The following is a 16,971-nucleotide window of genomic DNA, read 5'->3' as shown; positions in this document are numbered from 1 at the left end:
CATTACTAGCCTTACTGGTGTAAGGGGCCCCGGGAGCTGGAGGGGCCCCACGCTCAGAATTTTCATAAACCGGCGTTCTGTGTGTGTGGAGGGAGCAGGAGTCACTGTGACAGACAGCTGGGAGAGGCAGCCAGTGCTGAGCAACAGGAGGGTGGGACTTTCCAGCAACCAATCCTGGCTGAGCGCGGGCTTAGTGCAGTGCAGTTATAGTATTCTCCCATCAGTCAGGAGTGAGTCACTGAGCAGCAGTGCAGCCCTCAGTCCCCCGGTGAGTGTCTGAGCCTGTGTTGTTTAAGTGTATGGCCAGTGTCCTGCCAGGATCTAGTCCAGTCCCTGTAGCAGATGGATCCTCAGTGAGTGGGCTGTGTGCTCAGTGACAGCGTCAGTCACACTATCAGCACAGCAGCTGCTCACCAAGGAAGGAAGCTGCGATGTCCTGAGTCTGACCCCTGTCTGTATCAGCTATAGTCCAAGATAACAGCAGAGCTGAGTGCCCCCTCACCTCCTACAGAGAAGCATAAGACCCCTGAGCACAGCCTGCCCCCTGACAGGACACAGCAGCAGAGCTGAGTGCCCCCCTCACCTCCTACAGAGAAGCATAAGACCCCTGAGCACAGCAGCAGAGCTGAGTTCCCCCCTCACCTCCTACAGAGAAGCATAAGACCCCTGATCACAGCCTGCCCCCTGACAGGACACAGCAGCAGAGCTGAGTGCCCCCCTCACCTCCTACAGAGAAGCATAAGACCCCTGAGCACAGCCTGCCCCCTGACAGGACACAGCAGCAGAGCTGAGTGCCCCCCTCACCTCCTACAGAGAAGCATAAGACCCCTGAGCACAGCCTGCCCCCTGACAGGACACAGCAGCAGAGCTGAGTGCCCCCCTCACCTCCTACAGAGAAGCATAAGACCCCTGAGCACAGCCTGCCCCCTGACAGGACACAGCAGCAGAGCTGAGTGCCCCCTCTCGTGATTCCCTGCATTTACTCTCCAAACTTTTGTAAAAAAAACACTTCAGTCTTCAGAATGGAGCTGTGGTGTCCTGTCAGGGGCAGAGGGGGCACAACAGCCTTATCCTTCTCTGGAGGGGGACAGGGGGCCAGGACTCTGCTCATCAGGATTTATAGCATCTCCCAGAGATGTCATGTAACACAACCGCACACATATATATATATATATATATATATATATATATATATTCATAAACACAGTATATGTTAGGGTATATGCACACATTGCAGATTCTGCTGCATTGTACAGTACCCTTAAGGCTACTTTCACACATCAGTTTTTTGCCGTCAGGCATGATCCGGCTTTTTTTAGAAAAAACGGATCCGGCATAAATTTTGGAGAACTGTAGAAACGGATCCGTTTTTTTGCTGGATCCGTCTCTGTTCCTGGAGGCTGGCCAATTGGATCTGAGCATGCGCAGACTTACAAAAACCGGATCCGGTTGCTGGATCCGTATTTTTCTGGATCCGGCGCATTCCGGCGCCCATAGACTTTCATTGTAGCAAAAAGCTGGAAGCGCCGGATCCGGCGCTTCCGGCTTTTTCGCCGGAGACAAAAAAAAGTTACAGTAGACGTTTTTTCAAGACGCCGGAATGAGACAAGTTGCCGGATCCGGCAAAAAACGGATGAAACGCAATGCCATCCGGCACGATCCGGCGCTAATGCAAGTCAATGGGGAAAAACCGGATCCGGCATTGCATTTTGCTGGATCCGTTTTTTCCAAAAAAAGCCGGATCGCGCCTGAAGGCAAAAAACTGATGTGTGAAAGAGGCCTTAGGCTATGTGCACATGTTGCGGATTCTGCTGCGGATCCGCAGCGGTTTTGGCTCTGTGGAACCGCAGCTAAGCTGTGGTGTACAGTACCATTGTTTTCAATGGAAAATGAAAAACGCAGTGCACATGCTACAGATTTTTCAGCGGGTTCAAATCCGCAGCATGTCAATTCTTTGTGCGGAATCCGCAGTGGTTTCACACCTTCTCCATTGTGAGGTGTGAAACCACAGGGCTAATCCACAGGTAAACCGCAGGACTTTTGACCTGCGGATTTTTCCAAATCCGCACAGAAAAATCCGCAGCAAGTTTCACTACGTGTGCACATAGCCCAAAAGTCTATCTAAAACCAAAACTGTTGTGCACATGCTGCGGCTTTAAATCTGCAGCATGTCAATTCTTTGTGCGGATCCGCAGCATTTTTACACCTCTTATTATAGGAATCCACAAGTGTAAAAACGCTCTGGAAATCTGCACAAAATCTGCAGAAAATCCTCAGGTAAAACGCAGGTCATTTTACTGGCGGATTCAGTGAAATTTGTGTGGAAAAATCCACAGCAGAATCCGCAACATGTGCACACACCCTAAAAGTATGCAAAAATTCCACAGTATTACAGAAAAGTAACTGAGGCCGGACTCCAGCATGAGAGGCTAATAAGAGAAGATCTGCAGGGGGAATGAAAGGTCTTAGTCCCCGCTCACACAAGCGTATAACACGGCTGAGCGCTATGTGATGTTTTATTGCATAACACTTAGCACAGTGTTATACTATGCGGCATCGCAGATCTGTGATTTTTTTCTACAGACCGAATTCGTCTGTGGAAAAATAATCTGCAGCATGCCGTGAGTGGCTTTGGAATTCGGATCACACGGACCCATTGAAATCTATGGATGCGTGTGAACCATCAGGCTGCACTCAGTTGTCAGCTGAGTGCAGTCTGAATCCACGACCTCAGACAATGGAGAAGATGGAGAAATTAAGTTCCCTGTCTTCTCAATGTGCTCCGATTATTTCATGCAAGAGAATCAGATGACACTTGGATGAGAGTTTGGGCCGAGAGTCAGTAGCATAATTAAGCTGATTCTCTCACATGAGAGAATCATCACTCGTGTGACCCCGGCCATACACTTTTCAGCTGGACAATTCTTTTATATACCTTAATTATTCCTAATATTCCCGAAAACTTTATAATATAAGTATCCTTCTTCCCAAACCCACTGACCTAAGCAGGGCCGCTATCAGGGCATTACTGCCCTTACTGGATAGGGCCCGATGACCAGAGTGGGCCTGGAGTGGGGCCCCGGTCACTATGTGGTGGTAAAATGTGGTCTGGTCATAGCGTAATGGTATTTGTTCCTTGTATATGGGATTTTAGTTCACCGTGTGGTGGTAATATGGTGGCTGGTCATGGTCCGGTGGTATTTGTCCCTTGTATGTGGCATTATTGGTAATTTTAAAAATGGAAAAATAAATAAAAATATACCGAAATTGTATTGGATATTTTAGCAAATGTTTAGTAAATTACAGTAGAGTAGGGCCCGACCAAAAGAGTCTACTTTGTTGTGGTGGCGGATTAAAAAAATCTTTTGGCCAAAACAAAAGCTGCTGGCTATGTATGTGGTGATGGGAACTGTTAATGTGTGATTTGTGAGGACATGGTGCAGAAGTGGAGTTGTTCCAAGAGAGAGTGGTGGGACTTTGGAAGGTTCGAGGGGTGGAGACGGGGCTGGGTAGAGCCTGGGCGGAGTTTCAAGGGGCCCCGAAAATTTTGCCAGTATGGGGCCCCGAAATTACTAGTGGCAGCCCTGATCACACAGGATAGGATTAGATGCACGGCTCAGCAGTCAGTATCACACAGGATAGGATTAGATGCATGGCTCAGCAGTCAGTATCACACAGGATAGGATTAGATGCACGGCTCAGCAGTCAGTATCACACAGGATAGGATTAGATGCACGGCTCAGCAGTCAGTATCACACAGGATAGGATTAGATGCACGGCTCAGCAGTCAGTATCACACAGGATAGGATTAGATGCACGGCTCAGCAGTCAGTATCACACAGGATAGGATTAGATGCACGGCTCAGCAGTCAGTATCACACAGGAGAGGATTAGATGCACGGCTCAGCAGTCAGTATCACACAGGAGAGGATTAGATGCACGGCTCAGCAGTCAGTATCACACAGGAGAGGATTAGATACACGGCTCAGCAGTCAGTATCACACAGGAGAGGATTAGATACACGGCTCAGCAGACAGTATTACAGATATGCCCACACTGGTGAAACTTCCAGCCCCCCCAATTATACACTAGACTATGGGCTGTATAAGTCACTGTCCTCCTCAGACAGCCATAAAAGCTGTCATAAAAGGGAAGGTGTCAGATTACCGGAGATCACTGGGGCGGTGAGTGAGGAGGCAGAGACAGAGCAGAAGAACACAGTAGAGCAGGAAGCACAGGGCCGAGCCTGGAGTAAGCAGGACAGAGGAGCATAGAGGAAAGTCACCCGCACTCACCACTCTCCATCCTCCGGCTCCAGTGAGCGCTTCTCTCCTCTGCTGACCACCTTCTCCATATCTACAGCCTCTCCTCACAACACAGGACCCGTTATGCCACAAGTGGTCCTGTGATAGAGGGTAAGTGCAGCTCAGCAGATAGCACTGGGCTACAGTAAAATGGCGCCCAGCCACACCTACAGCAGTGAATGGTGCAGCCCACAGGGGGGTGCCCAGTTCATTGCTAATGAGGCTGCATGGTGGGGTCGGGAACCGCCGCACGCCGCAGTCTCCTATGTCCAGGGATGGCCGTATTTGCAGACTGTATGAATCCTCCACAGATCTGCAAATCAAGATGGCAGCGCCCAGTGGCTACATTAAAACATTACTACAAACAAACCATAAATCCTAGTTAGTACAACATTTGCTGAAAAAATGTGTTTTGTTACTTACTCTTTTTTGCAAATTATATAAAATTGCGGGACCTTCCCTTTAAGAAGCATATTTGTTGTAGGGGCACTCAGAATACAATGGCCATCATATGTGTACATAGGGCATTATTACTTTCTAGGGGGGAAAATGCAGATACTGTTTTCTAGTGCATTTGCACAGTGCATTAATATGTTTTGGGGCAATTTTACCATCTATAGGGCACAAAAGAGGCATTATTATGTGGGGCAGTAAGATGGTCATTGTACCACACAGCAGGTGCAGTAATAGAGACAGGGCAGCGGCCCAGTGTTGGGGTATCAGCAGGATGCAGCTCTTGGGTCCTGGGTTCAAATCAAGAGCAATAAATAGGACTGAGCTGTAATACTGGACACAGCTGTGACTATATGTTATAGAGTCACCATGTGACAAGTGGGCCTGTAACGCCTTCACATGCCAGGGCTGAATTTTAGTCCCAGTCTGGCCCTGCCCCCAACACACACAGTCAGCCCTATCTTACAGGGCATAAAAATTAAATTTTGAAAATTGCAAAATTTTAAATTTTTTTTGCCATATTTCCATTTGTTGCATAAATAAACGCAAGTCATGTCCAAGAAATTTCACCACTACCATGAGGTACAATATGTCACGAAAAACATTCTCAGAATCAGCGGAATCCGTTAAAGCAGAGGTCTCATGCGGCCCCTGAGGCAGTCATCTGCGGCCCGCGGTGCACCACATGTCTCACCCCCTGAGGCAGGTAGAAAGGGGAAGGCACGCAGCCATCCAGGAGTGCGCGATGGCTGTGTGTTCTGTGTGCACAGGAAGCGGGGGTGAGGTCAGAGGAGAAGGAGGAGTCAGGGGGCCACATGATCAGGGGCCTCAGTGTATGCAGACCTCTGCTGTCTTTGTCTGTGCTGATTGTCATGGTGCTGGGTAAGTTTCTGTGTGGATCAGGAGGGGTTTACAAGGTGGATGTAGCAGAGCCGTGTGTGTACGAGGTGTGCGGAGCCGCGTGTGTACGAGGTGTACGGAGCGGAGTCGCGTGTGTACGAGGTGTACGGAGCGGAGCCGCGTGTGTACGAGGTGTACGGAGCGGAGCCGCGTGTGTACGAGGAGTACGGAGCGGAGCCGCGTGTGTACGAGGAGTACGGAGCGGAGCCGCGTGTGTACGAGGTGTACGGAGCGGAGCCGCGTGTGTACGAGGACCGAGGTGTAGGTAGCGGAGCCACGTGTGTACGGAGCTGAGCCGCGCATGTACGAGGTGTGTGGAGCAGAGCCGCGTGTGTATGAGGTGTGCTTAGCGGAGATGTGCGTGTATTTTGGCATGGGGGGCCCATAACTTTGTAGTTACGCCACTGCTCACATTAGAAGAGAGGAGTGCGCCGCTCCGTAGTGGCTGTGGTCCTGCCTGACGACATCCCTCTGGCGCTGTGTAATGACATCATGCCAGCAGCGCGCAGAGAGTGGAGGCATGACTTTCCCCCCATTGCTGGATTGTGCAGGTGACTGTGGCTGTGCGTGTACAGCGAGATGATAGCACCGGCTGACATGCAGAGCCGACACTATCATCTGCTGAGGTAAGCTGTACATCGCAGCTGACATCCTATTTGAACGGCCACGATCGGTATTAGCACCGATCGCGGCCATTTAACCCCTTAGATACCGCTATCAATTGTGACTGTATTAAGTTTGAAAGGAATGCGGCCCGCCAGCTTTATTTATTTTTTTTTATGTGCGGCCCATTTACTCTGCCGAGTTTGAGACCCCTGCGTTAAAGCGTTCCAGAGTTATTACCTCATAAAGTGACAGTGGTCAGAATGGTAAAAATTGGCCTGATCATTAAGTTGCAAATTGGCTCTGTCACTAAGGGGTTAAAGTGACCAGACCATACAACCAAGTCATTACCATATACATTAAATGAACTCTAATTATCCACCTTGACCTCTTAAAACTTTTATAAAATGCCACAATGTCATTATTGCCATACAGTGTGATTGCGGAGTAGTTTCTACTGATTTGAACAGGGATAAATCGACAATAATAACCCATATATCCCAGTATTACAGAAGATTAGATTATATGGATGGTTGGATGGGGAGGTAGATACACTACTGTAGAATAAATGGCCAGTATATAGGAGAGGACACTATAGGCAATGTTACTTTATATTCCAGTGCTGGGCTATTAATTTTCCCAAGGGGCTACATGAGAGACTGTGACTGTTGTGGAGGGCAGAACCAATAGGCTTAAATTCATTCTGCTCAATATTAATATTACAGTTGGCTACTGGCATTACTGTGATTGGACGGCCACATTGCGCCACTGGGTCTTAGGGCCCCATCACACATAGCGACGCACCAGCGATCCCGACAACGATATTACCTTGTTAGGATCGCTGGTGCATCGCTGCACGATCGCTGGTGAGCTGTCAAACAGGCAGCTTCACCAGCGATCAGCACCAGCGACACAGAGTAACAAGCGATGCACGTCGCTTAGTTACCCACTGTTTACCTTAGTTACCAGCGCGCGCCGCTTAGTTACCCACTGTTTACCTTAGTTACCAGCGCGCTGTTCGCTGATCGCTGGTCTCCCGCTTGTCAGACGCAGCGATGCGTGCTGGCCAGCAGGAGACCATCAATCAAAAAAATGTCCTGGCTATTTCAGAACGATCAGCGATAACCGGCAGGGGGGCCGGTCGCTGGTTAGTGTCACACACAGCGATCTCGCTGGTGAGATTGCTGTTGCGTAACAAAACTTGTGACTCGGCAGCGATCTCGCTAGCGAGATCGCTATATGTGATGGGGGCTTAATATAAGACACGATGATGTGATGCTCGGCATAATCTCCTCTGGAAGAATTTAAGGGAGAGTTGATCTAGGAGGGAGAGCTTAGATTAGAGCAAGCATATAGGCAGTGTTTAATTACTATTGCTGCACTTGTATACCGCTGCTACACCCTGAAAACAAAAGTCGTTTTCAGGGCTCCATACTGTGATTTCTCTAGTAAAACTGCTGTTATCTGCATTAAGTGTAGGGAGAGCTGGTGGAGGAGGGATAGTTTTGGATTAGAAGTATAAGGCAGGGTTTATTCCCTTACCCTCCTACCATAGGTATACTGCTGCTGTATCCTAAAATCAAAAGTCCTTTTCAAGGCTACATATTGTCTTTTCACCATTAATAACAGAAAATTCGCAAACATATACTATATACCTAATTTAAAAAAGCACAAGGCGTGGAGTAAGGGACAGGGAAGTTTACGTGACCTTTCCCGGCGCCTGCGAACTGCAGTACTTTACTCTGCCCTCAACAGCAGAGGAGCCGAGGGAGAAGCAAGGAGGAGAACATCATTGTATGAAAATGGGAGGTGCCGGACCGGACCGCGACACCCACCGCCCCCGCCCCCCCGGTAAGTATAATCTAACGTGTTTTTCTTATCTTTCAGGTTACATCGGGGGCTTATCTACAGCATTACAGAATGCTGTAGATAAGCCCCTGATGGTGGTGACAGCAGCTGATAGGGAAAAATGGGGTGACGGATTCCCTTTAAGTCAACAAGTCAGGAGGTCCAGAGTATGGAAGTGGAACATGAGGTGGTGGACGATGAATTCCCTGACCCCATATGGGAAGGTCAGGCTGTATTGAACACTAGGCACTGGAGGGCAGGTGCCTAGGGTGCTGGGCTGCAGGGGGCGGCACCAAGACATGGAAGAGAATGTTTTTGTTTTGTTTTTTAACCTCCCCCCCTCCTTTAGGCAATCCAGGAAATCTGTTGTCTTTTCGGAGTGGGGGGAGGGTCATTGTCAGGAGGGGGCAGGGGCGCATCTCCATATTGTGCAGCATCATGGGGGAGTGGGAAACGCAGCGTGCACACGTGGCTGCAGCCATGGCCGTCATCAGCAGTGTGCACGCAGTAGTGAGAGGGGGCAGCTCCTGGCACACAACTAAGGCTACTTTCAGACTAGCGTTCTGAGGCGCAGCACAGGGCCGCCGCTAAGCTCCACCCCATCCGCGCCTCCTCCGGTCAGCTCCTATGATCGCATGACACTGCATGCGATCAGCGTACCCTATATTTAGCATTGGGTACCCTGGCCTGTAGTGCGAATATAAAAATGGCTATTTTTGAGTCCATATTGAAATATACAGAATGCATTCAGACCATGACAGAGCTGCATTTCTGGTCAAACAGTTACAGACCAAGACAATGCTCATCTTGAGAACTATTGTTTATTACCTGAAACCATTTCACTTCACAAACAGTTCTATGTTTATCTATATTTGTTGTTTGTCAATGTAAAACATTAAGGTTTATTTAACCTCTGTCTGTGGTGGTTTTATCTAAAACCATGTGGCTTTTCTATTGTAAGGGTTTATGACCCAATGTCTGATGATGCCATGTTATCAGTTTCATCCAATCTTGAAAGCCAGCCACTTGAAGAGATGGGATGAAGCTAAAGTTACACATAAGTGTAATTTAGTATATAAGGCCAGAGAAACATGACTAAGACAGAAGCACAACTTGGATACCTATACACACATGTACAGTGTTGATACCTGCATAATTGGGGACGCCCATGCAGTGTATTGAATCTCCCAGGGGTTCTCTTTCTTGGCATTGCTTCTCTGATATTCCAAACGGATGATGTTTAAAAGCCTCTTGGTGATTGATGATGTGAGTATATTGTATATAGTTAACCTTTATATGTATTCAATCTTTATATGTACTTAACCTGGACCCGTAGAAGCAAGCAATCGCGTAACAGCCGTTGTCCGGTACCTCCCTCCCCTAGCATTCCTCTAACGTCCTGCATGTCCACATATCTGTTGATGGAATTCATGTGAAATAAAGACGCACAGTTTTTCAGCTTCATTGGTGAGTGCTGCATATTCTTTCTTTTTTCATTTCATATTGAAATATTCATGTTTTTTCATGCAAGCACCTCTGTTTTTGACAGAAATATATACCGCAATACTTCAGATAAATAGCTCCGTCTGGTAATGTGGTGATTTATGTGCCCTAGTTTGCCGTTCATCTGTTTGCTCTTTGCTGGGGTACTGTATATAGTTAACCTTTTTATATGTATTAAATCTTTATATGTACTTAACCTTTGTCTCTTAAAATATACAAAAGTATACGCAATCATACTATTTAATATAATTCCTTTAATTTTGTGCTTTGTAATAAAATTGCTGTATATCGCAAGTAGTAGCCTTCTTTAAAGCCGTATCCAAACCTTAGTGTTAAAAACTTGGCAATACATGGCCGTTCGCTGGTATGATTTTGCCGGCGCTTGCGCCCTTTTGGCGTTGCGCCGAGCGCACAAAAACGCACCGTGTTGCATTTTGATAGATATATGGGATAGATAGATATGGGATACATGGGCGGACATCCCGCCGGTTCAACCCGTGCGACTGCATCGGGGCCCAGAGCCTCCAGGGGGCCCTGCAAGGCGGCTAATGATGAGGACAATCTGGCCCGAGACTCTGGAGGCCCCTGGCCAGATTGCCCTCATGTGCAGCGACAGGCAGGGAGCGATCCAAGCAGCTCCACTGCCTGCAAGAGAAAATAGCAGGAACGGAGCTACAAGGATCCATCCTGCTTCCTGCCCGGAGGCCACGCTTCCTGTCTCTGACACAGAGAGGAGCGCGCCGCTGAATGACGTCATCATTCAGCGGCCGCTGCTGTGCCAGAGTGAGGAAGCGCGGGCGATGCTGCGGACAGGTGAGAGGAGAGAGGTGGTGTCTGTCTGTGTGTGTGATTGTGTGTGTGTGTGTGTGTGGGTGGAGCCTGGCCCTGGAGGAGAGAAGGCAATGATATGATGGGGGCATGAGGAGAAGGCCGTGATGGGGAGAGAAGGGCATGATGGGGGTGATGGAGAGAATGCATTAATGGGATCATGGGAGTGATGGAGAGAAGGCAGTGATGGGGTGATGGAGAAGGCAATGATGGGGGAAGGCAATGATGGGGGTGATGGAGAAGGCAATGATGGGAGTGATGGAGAGAAGGCCGTGATGGGTTGACGGCGAATGCCATGATGTGGTGATGGGAGAAAGCCATGATGGGATGATGGAGAAGGCAATGATGGGAGTGATGGGGTGATGGAGAAGGCAATGATGGGGTGATGGAGAAGGCCATGATGGGGGTGATGGAGAAAGCCATGATGGGAGTTATGGGGAGAAGGCAATGATGGGAGTGATGGGGGAAGGCAATGATGGGGGTGATGGAGAAGGCAATGATGGGAGTGATGGGGAGAAGGCAGTGATGGGGTGATGGCGAAGGCCATGATGTGGTGATGGGAGAAGGCCATGATGGGGTGATGGAGAAGGCAGTGATGGGAGTGACGGGGAGAAAGCAATGATGGGAGTGATGGAGAGAAAGCAATGATGTGAGTGATGGGGAGAAGGAAATGATGGGGTGAAGAAGAAGGCCATGATGGGGGTGCTGGAGAAGGCAATGATGGGAGTGATGGGGAGAAGGAAATGATGGGGTGAAGGAGAAGGCCATGATGGGGGTGCTGGAGAAGGTAATGATGGGGCTGATGGGGAGGGCAATGATGGAGGTGGTGGAAAGGGCAATGATGGGGTGGTGGGGTGAAAAATAAATGATAATGTGGGTGGTGGAGAATGCAATGATGGAGGTGGTGGAATGGGCAATGATGAGAATGGGAGTGGTGGGGGAGCAGGCAAAGATAGTGGTGGTGGAGAAGGCAATGATGGAGGTGGTGAAGATGGCAATGATAGGGTGGGAGAGGGGAAAATAATGGGATGCAGGGGGGAGGAGGACAATGAGGGGTGATTGGGATGGGAGGAAGGGGGACTTATAATGGCCTTAGGAACAAGGGGAGGTGGAGGAAGACATTATCACTTATTATGTCTAACACAGTCCCTTAGTATATAATTTACTCACTTACTATGTCTAACACAGTCCCTTAGTATATAGTGTACGTACTTATTATGTATAACACAGTCCCTTAGCATATAGTGTACGTGCTTATTATGTATATCACAGTCCCTTAGCATATGTTGTACTCAATAATTCTGTATAACACCATCCTTAGTTACATATTTTCCTCTTTTATTGTGTATAACACCATCCCTTATTACGTACCATCCTCTCTAGTTACAGTATATATGGTGCCGTCCCTTATTATACAGCTTCCTCTGCTGTTATGTATAGTGCTGTCTCTTGCTTAGTGTATTCTTGTTAATTTTGCTATTCACAGTGCCCTCTTTTATAACATGGTCCCCTCTCTTTTTAGATATAAAATGACTGCTGATCGAGGAGCCGGTGACCAGACTACAAGTCCATCAGCTCCTCCATTAGAAAGGAAGCTTTCCCATGCTCCATCAGCCATCATTGCATTATACAGCTAACAAGACAGGACGGTATGTAATAAAAAACAGGGCTCTATATAATCCAATATGTAAGGGACGGTGCTGTACATAAAAAGAGAGGGCACTGTAAAAGGGACAGCAATATACACAATAAAGGAGACTATGTAATATGTATACGTGTATGCGTGTGTGGCTATATATATACTGTATATATATATATGTATGTATATATAATAAATAAAGCTCAATGTGTGTGTGTATGTCCGGGATTGGCATCTGCACCGTGACAGCTACAGCCACAAAATTTTGCACAGTCACACGTCTGGTCCCCGAGAGCGTCATAGGCTATGTTGTGAGGCGAAATTTTAACCCCGTGCATTCCAATTCACCAAACAATTTTGCCTATTATGTTTATAATTTTTATGGTGTTATCGTCCTGTAAAGCTGCAAATAACACAATTTATTACCGTGCCAACACAGACCACCCTCTGACACAGACTGCAGGGGGAGCCCAGTATCACACAGGATAGGAGTAGATACACGGCTCAGCAGTCAGTATCACACAGGATAGGATTAGATACACAGCTCAGCAGTCAGTATCACACAGGAGAGGATTAGACACATGGCTCAGCAGTCAGTATCACACAGGAGAGGATTAGACACACTGCTCAGCAGTTAGTATCACACAGGATAGGATTAGATACACAGCTCAGCAGTCAGTATCACACCGGATAGGATTAGATACACAGTTCAGCAGTCAATATCACACAGGATAGTAATAGATACACGGCTCAGCAGACAGTATCACACAGGATAGGATTAGATACACAGCTCAGCACACAGTATGACACAGAATAGTATTAGATACACGGCTCAGCAGGCAGTATCACACAGGATAGGATTAGATACACGGCTCAGCAGTCAGTATCACACAGGATAGGATTAGATACACGGCTGAGCAGTCAGTAACACACATGATAGGATTAGGTACACGGCTCAGCAGTCAGTATCACACAGGATAAGGTTAGATATACAGCTCAGCAGATGGTTTCACACAGTATAGGATTAGATACACTGCTCAGCAGTCAGTATCACACAGGATATGATTAGATACATAGCTCAGCAGTCAGTATCACACAGGATAGGATTAGATACACAGCTCAGCAGTCAGTATCACACAGGATAGGATTAGATACACAGCTCAGCAGTCAGTATCACACAGAAGAGGATTAGACACATGGCTCAGCAGTCAGTATCACACAGGATAGGATTAGATACACAGCTCAGCAGTCAGTATCACACAGGATAGGATTAGATTCACAGTTCAGCAGTCAGTATCACACAGGATAGTAATAGATACACGGCTCAGCAGACAGTATCACACAGGATAGGATTAGATACACAGCTCAGCACACAGTATCACACAGAATAGTATTAGATACACAGCTCAGCAGGCAGTATCACACAGAATAGGATTAGATACACGGCTCAGCAGTCAGTATCACACAGGATAGGATTAGATACACTGTACAAACATCCACCAAGGAAAATATAAAAAATAGTTTTATTCTGAAAAGTTAATAATATAGACAATGAAGTACATAAAGACGGGTCACATAATAAAAGAGCTCCATATGATAAGGAATTCAGGTACAGAAAAAACACACATGTAGCAATACTAACAGCAATGGAATGTGTATAATGGATATGCAGAGATAAATAAAGTGCCAGTGCTTAAAGTCTTTCTTTCAGATATCCAGAGAATCCCACAAAGTGACCCCCTCACAGTAATAAACCATCACAACATAATAACTCAAAATCTTAGTCTGGAGGCCACATAATGGAAAACCTGTTCAAAACCACTTACCCATAGCTAATTAGTATGCCACACGTGTAGCCCCTACGCGCGTTTCGCGTGGGCTTCGTCGGGGGGCTGTGATGGCATGTTCTGTCCCACTCTCCCTTATATCACCCCATCACAGCCGTGGATAGTCATCATAGATGGCGCATGTCATCACAACGGGACCCGGAGTTCGCGTCAATAAACGGCGCCAAAATGGCGGTGCGGCTCACCCAGAACGACTGGTGACGTCACTGAACCGCACACGTCATCAAACGGCGCCGGAAGTGGCACGCCGGTTATCTCAATGTGTAGGACATGCGCACTGATGATCTCCCAGAGCTGATCACCAGAACAACAGGTGAAGTCATCGGACCACCCACACAATACAGCGGCACCTAAAGATGACGCATCCATCGTCTCAGGATATGCGTTCTACCCATCTGGCGGTGCAATCTAGCAGCTGGAATCAAAAACAAATCCAAAGGCGCATCTCCAACAACAATACAGGAGATCTATACGCTATGAACCAATGCAATATTATATGCACCGCTGAACAAGATATAAAATATAATATTCACAAAATATTAACGCATCGGTGCACAATTAGCCCAATCCAGACCATTATAGACACGAAAAACAAAAAATATATATATATATGAGAAATAAAAAATAATAAATAATATAAAATATAAGTGTTATATACATAAGTATATATACATTAAACCAACAGTGGGAAACAATGCGGATGATCCTTAAAAAGCATTGGCCGATACTTATGACAGATCAAACTCTCAGTAAAAATTTACCAGTGGTGCCTCAAATGACGGCCCGTCGTAGTCGAAATCTTAAAGACATGCTAGTGAATAGTCACTATGTGACTAGGCCCACATCCTTATTTGGAAATGCAGATAGGAGGAAGGGGTTTTTTCCATGTAAAAATTGTCTGGCATGTAAAAACCATGTACGGGCCACATCATTCACATCTTCGGACGGCTCTAAAACCTTTAACATCAACATGTTCATTACATGTACAACTACACATGTTGTTTACTACGCAAAGTGCAAGTGTAACCTAATATATGTAGGATTAACATCACGTGAGTTACGAGTAAGGACACGTGAACACGTTAGGGACATTATGGCCGCCTGTGATGTGGATGATGTTGGTGGACTCAAGTCGCTTCCCCGGCACTTCAAACTGAGACATAACTGTAATCCAAATGACTTGCAGATATATGGGATTGACTGTATCCAATTGGGTATGCGGTGTATGAGGTGCGGGTATGAGCTGCGGGTATGAGGTGGGGATGCGGTGCGATTCCTCACCCAGAGAGAATGCAAGTGGATTGCAGTTCTGGACACTGTAACACCGAAAGGCTTAAACGAGCAAATTAGTTTTTCCTCCTTTTTATAACATTTGTGTTTTTTGGATTTATTTTTATTTTGTATGTTCTGTGTCTTTTATAGTTTATTGCCATATGAGAATGAGTATCTGTGAGCATCCTCCCTCTTGGACCCCTGACATTGAGCAACGGTTTCGGGAAGAAGACTTTCACACATGTTGGAGCGCCTGGATCATATATTCACGACCTTTCTATATATATGTACACATGTGTTTTGGTTTTTTTTTTTTCTCTGTTTTGCACTATTTGGTATAGTTTCCACTTTATAGTGGTCTGAATATGTTTTATTATCTTAATATTTTTTTTTTTGTATTTCACTTTTTACGTTTTCACTTCACCTTTGGTATTGATTTATATTCTAAATGAATTTTTCTCACATTATATATATATATATATATATATATATATATATATATATATATATATATATATGAATGTGTATATATATATATATATATATATATATTTTTTTTTTTTTTTCACTTCAGATTTTCACCTTTTTATTGTATATTCCTGCGGGATAGTTTTGTGAAAAAAGCTGCATTCATACATATTGAGGTTTTTCTCTCACCTCGTGTCTCTAATGCATATGGTATCATACACTTATGTATATAACACTTATATTTTATATTATTTATTATTTTTTATTTCTCATATATATATATTTTTTGTTTTCCGTGTCTATAATGGTCTGGATTGGGCTAATTGTGCACCGATGCGTTAATATTTTGTGAATATTATATTTTATATCTTGTTCAGCGGTGCATATAATATTGCATTGGTTCATAGCGTATAGATCTCCTGTATTGTTGTTGGAGATGCGCCTTTGGATTTGTTTTTGATTCCAGCTGCTAGATTGCACCGCCAGATGGGTAGAACGCATATCCTGAGACGATGGATGCGTCATCTTTAGGTGCCGCTGTATTGTGTGGGTGGTCCGATGACTTCACCTGTTGTTCTGGTGATCAGCTCTGGGAGATCATCAGTGCGCATGTCCTACACATTGAGATAACCGGCGTGCCACTTCCGGCGCCGTTTGATGACGTGTGCGGTTCAGTGACGTCACCAGTCGTTCTGGGTGAGCCGCACCGCCATTTTGGCGCTGTTTATTGACGCGAACTCCGGGTCCCGTTGTGATGACATGCGCCATCTATGATGACTATCCACGGCTGTGATGGGGTGATATAAGGGAGAGTGGGACAGAACATGCCATCACAGCCCCCCGACGAAGCCCACGCGAAACGCGCGTAGGGGCTACACGTGTGGCATACTAATTAGCTATGGGTAAGTGGTTTTGAACAGGTTTTCCATTATGTGGCCTCCAGACTAAGATTTTGAGTTATTATGTTGTGATGGTTTATTACTGTGAGGGGGTCACTTTGTGGGATTCTCTGGATATCTGAAAGAAAGACTTTAAGCACTGGCACTTTATTTATCTCTGCATATCCATTATACACATTCCATTGCTGTTAGTATTGCTACATGTGTGTTTTTTCTGTACCTGAATTCCTTATCATATGGAGCTCTTTTATTATGTGACCCGTCTTTATGTACTTCATTGTCTATATTATTAACTTTTCAGAATAAAACTATTTTTTATATTTTCCTTGGTGGATGTTTTTACTCCATGTGTTTTTGTATACAAAGTATAGGGAGTTTTTCCACAGCTAGTGCATGTTATGGGGTGG

At 46.1% G+C, this 16,971-nt stretch overlaps 1 long non-coding RNA gene across 4 annotated transcripts in view; it reads left to right on the top strand.

The window, feature by feature from the left end:
* LOC141091828 (uncharacterized) overlaps window positions 1–15,650 on the top strand; it is a 29,703-nt gene extending 14,053 nt beyond the window's left edge. Inside the window, exons 1-5 of one of the 4 annotated variants that reach the window (XR_012232593.1) lie at window positions 4,735–5,639; window positions 8,016–8,111; window positions 9,445–9,575; window positions 11,962–12,088; window positions 15,348–15,650. This is a non-coding gene — a long non-coding RNA (uncharacterized lncRNA). Of the gene's footprint in view, window positions 1–3,969; window positions 4,416–4,734; window positions 5,640–8,015; window positions 8,112–9,444; window positions 9,576–11,961; window positions 12,089–15,347 lie in introns of those variants that run through there. The other 3 variants (XR_012232590.1, XR_012232591.1, XR_012232592.1) reach the window with 3 other exon arrangements.
* The last annotated feature ends 1,321 nt before the right edge of the window (window positions 15,651–16,971 follow it).

This window comes from Dendrobates tinctorius, unplaced genomic scaffold (genome assembly GCF_039654945.1).
Source record: "Dendrobates tinctorius isolate UK_male_01 unplaced genomic scaffold, ASM3965494v1 ptg000056l, whole genome shotgun sequence".
NCBI classification, from domain to species: Eukaryota; Metazoa; Chordata; class Amphibia; order Anura; family Dendrobatidae; genus Dendrobates; species Dendrobates tinctorius.
This window is presented reverse-complemented; position numbering and strand designations above follow the sequence as displayed.